This window comes from Amphiura filiformis, chromosome 16 (genome assembly GCF_039555335.1).
Source record: "Amphiura filiformis chromosome 16, Afil_fr2py, whole genome shotgun sequence".
NCBI classification, from domain to species: domain Eukaryota; kingdom Metazoa; phylum Echinodermata; class Ophiuroidea; order Amphilepidida; family Amphiuridae; genus Amphiura; species Amphiura filiformis.
This window is the reverse complement of record NC_092643.1, coordinates 8,123,870-8,127,621: the sequence shown is the minus strand read 5'-3', so window position 1 is coordinate 8,127,621 and position 3,752 is coordinate 8,123,870.

Here is a 3,752-nt window from a genome sequence, read left to right as displayed (position 1 = left end):
TTTTGCAATGTAATTATTTTAATGCAATTTTTCTGATGCCATCAATCGGTTGTCTGATATAAATTTGATCTAATACAAGTCATGCGCAAATTAATATTTTTACTCTCCGATGAGAGATGGCTTGGTTGTATTATGCTTTTCTATTTGATAAAATAAATAGCATAGCGTTTAACACATGCATGTTTTCATGTCTTTTGATAGATATAATCAAAGTACTTTTCACATAGGCAGAGGCCTCTTTGTTATGGGTCTTAAGGAAGAACAGATGATTAGTTGTGTTTTGAGTGATTAAAAGGAAATAAAACAAACACACAAACAAACAAACAAATCAAACTCATAACTATATTCAATTACAGATTTTTGCTCATGCCAAATTACTCGTATTCAGAATTTGCACTTGCTGCTGTGCTCATAAAAAAGTACTCATACCCGTACTCAATTTTACTAACGTATATGAATGAGAGGGAGAGACAGATAAGCAGAAAGTGGAATTTTAAGACTTTTGGGGCTAATACATTAAATATAATATTATTAATATATTGATTGCCAATTTAAGCAATCTAATGGTAAGGAGGAAGTTTTTTAATTTTTGTATTCTTAATCAGGTCAAACAGTTAGCAGCCTGCACAACCGATTCTTTTGTTTGGCAAGGCTCACTCAGTCATTTAATGAGGCAATACAAACGATCGAATTTGGTGTTGAAATGAGCTAAATTTTTAGTTACACCTTTTCGATGTAAAATTAATTTTCTCGGCCAAATGAAAAGCAATCATTTTCATTTTTTCAGTAAATGTCAGGAAAAATTGTAGTGCTTGATACTGTCTTTTTTTTTTTTTCAAATTCTAGTGTTAAACTTAGGCGTGAAATTTAGTCATTTAGTGTAAGATTTTCGATTTTGATAGGCTTAAACTCTGTCCGCGAGCCTTTTTTTGGATCAACCTTTTAGCTTTTCAAAGTAAGATAGTTCGCTAATGTAGGATTTTTCCCAACTTTCTAACGCACATCACCGTGAGCGATATATCATAGTTTTGTCAGAATTTGCGTTTTCATTTCACTATTTTAACTGCCGGCTGACCATTTTTCAAAATCAACGAGTGAAATCTATAGGCTAATACTAGCATTGTGGATCGATATCCCTGGGTTTAATAGGAATACCGGCATGGCTACAGTGTTGCTAGAACTTCAATATAGCAAAGAAATTCCCAGGCCTATAGCGCTCCTACTGATCATGTTTAACCAGAACACTCAATTGGGGATTTGGGCTACCAAATCGCTGGTCGGGCAATTTGCTTTCAATGGAAAATTGACCTGGATAAACAACAAAGGAAATATCGACTATTTCTGTTGGTTGCTCTCGAGATAAAAGTACTGAGTTAGACATTTTCGGAGTAGGAAGGGAAAAGGGTAAAATAAAACGGAAATTCTAACAAAACTATAATATATAGACCCACACGATGTGCTTTACAGAGGTGGGAAATATCTTTCTTTAGCAAACTATATTAGTTTGAGACGCTAAAAAATGAATTCCGTAAAAAGCTCGCGTGCGAACTGAAGGCCTATAAAAATCAAAAATATCACACTAAAAGACACAATTTGATGCTTAATTTTAACACCAGGATTTGTAAAAAAAATGTATATCCAAGCACCAAGTTTTTAACTAACATTACTGAAAAAAAAAAAAAATATTGCTTTATATTTGACCGAGAAAATTAATTTCATAGCAAAAAGGTGTATCTCTGAATTGTGCTGATTTTAACATGTATCGATCGACTTTCAGCGCGACTAAGCATTTCTAAAGAATCGGTTGTGCAGGCTGCTAACTGCAAAGACATTGAAAACGAGTAAATGAGCCTTGAAAAGGAACTGAACCGATGATAACGCATGTATTGAAAATGTATTATGAAAATATTCATATGATTAAATCCTTTGTACTTTGCTTTGCGCAAGACAAACATGGAAAATCCCACCAAGTTCACTGAATCTAAAAATATTCTATAAATAAAATGTGTTTTTGTTGGCCTGAAACTGCGCACCTTTTCAAATTCAATACCTGTTCAAGTTAGTTTAATTATATGAGTTATTGTATCACACCTAACATCCTTAGGTTGTATATACAGGCTCGTATCCAGGGGGAGGCTGAGGGTTTTTTTATGCCTTATTGTCAAAAAAGGTCAACATTTTGAAAAAAAAAAAAAGTCCACTTTTTCAAAATCAGTCCCCCAGTTTAAAAAGGTCCAAATATTGAAAAAAGTTTCACTTGTTCAAAATCGCCCCACCCCCCAAAAAAAATAAATCCTGGTTTCGGGCCTGCATGTATGAGGTAAGTTAAGGAATTACTGTACACCGTAAAAACTCGATAGTTAGCATATTATGCGCTTACTATCGAGCGCTTTTAAATCATACTGCAGTTACTGTCCGTTTTCCTATACACAATACACAGTGCTCTCACCATTGACGTGTGACCTCAACAAATGATGTATGTTGGGAGAATGGACACTTGCCTAGTTAACATCACTGTGTGAAAAATAACCAGCCAATATTTTATTTATTCTCCAAAACTTCTAGCAAATATATTTCTCTAACATGACCTAAAATTACAGCTAGGTTAGATGTTCAGAAATGGTCGCACTTTTGTAAAATATGAGTGAGGGCAAGGCATAGCTAGCCAACTCCCCGTGTTAATTGAATGGAGATTTGACCGAAAATATTGGTATCGGACCGCTCACTTCTGATATGAAGGATGCCACAAAAAAAACGGTAAAAGCTACATTTAAATTATTCTAAATAGGTTCTAGAAAATAAAGTTTTGTAACATGTCCTAAATTTTTAGCTAATTTAGATGTTTGGAGAGGGTCGTACTTTTGTGTTTTAGGAAGGATATGTAAACGACAGATAACACCAAAAATATGAAGAAATTATTTCCAAACTGTGTTAAGTCAACAATCATTATGTTGCTCATTTTGAAGAATGCTGGTTAACAAAAAGCAGTTCTTTGTGTCATTTCGTGAACAATGGTACACATACCATTGTTTCCTTTCGTTTCCTTTATAATCGGTTACCCAACTGAAGCTGTAATACCAGCTTTATTGCGATGTCGCACATTGAAAACAGACACTTGTACACAACCAGAGAAGATCTGATTTAATCAGTTGAGCTGCTTCAATGAGTGTTATCTTGGTTTAATAGCTTTTAATGGGGTTTAAGTCCTGCAAAGGTCGAGATGAATTCTACTGTAGACATGACTGCATCATGTCAAGCAAACATGAAGAGCCTCATCCACAAAAGTGTAAAGGGTTTTGAGCAAATCATCTATACACATAATTATGTACGAACAAGTAAACCGGCAAGTGTGGGTCTCAACCCCAATAGCTCAGTTGGTAAAGCGCCGGACTTTGGTACATGTTTCAAAAGCGCTCGATAGTAAGCACATAATGCTAACTATCGAGTTTTTACGGTATATGTAACATGCAAGCAATCCTCATATTGACCCACATTGAAATAATATCACTTTTCAAATGTGCTTCAGAATAGTTGCACTGTAGTTGCATAGTAGAGCTGTATTTATCATGTTTATGTGAAGTTAAGTTATATTAATAGAATTCCGATTAATTGATTGACGTCAAAACGATTTACTTAAACTCAAGCGTCATGCCCCATGTGACTTTAACCATGAGTTTCAGGATTTCCCCGTTATATACCCTTCAATGAACTTGTATATTTTGTGTGTCAATTCCCTATTAACGGCTGAAATT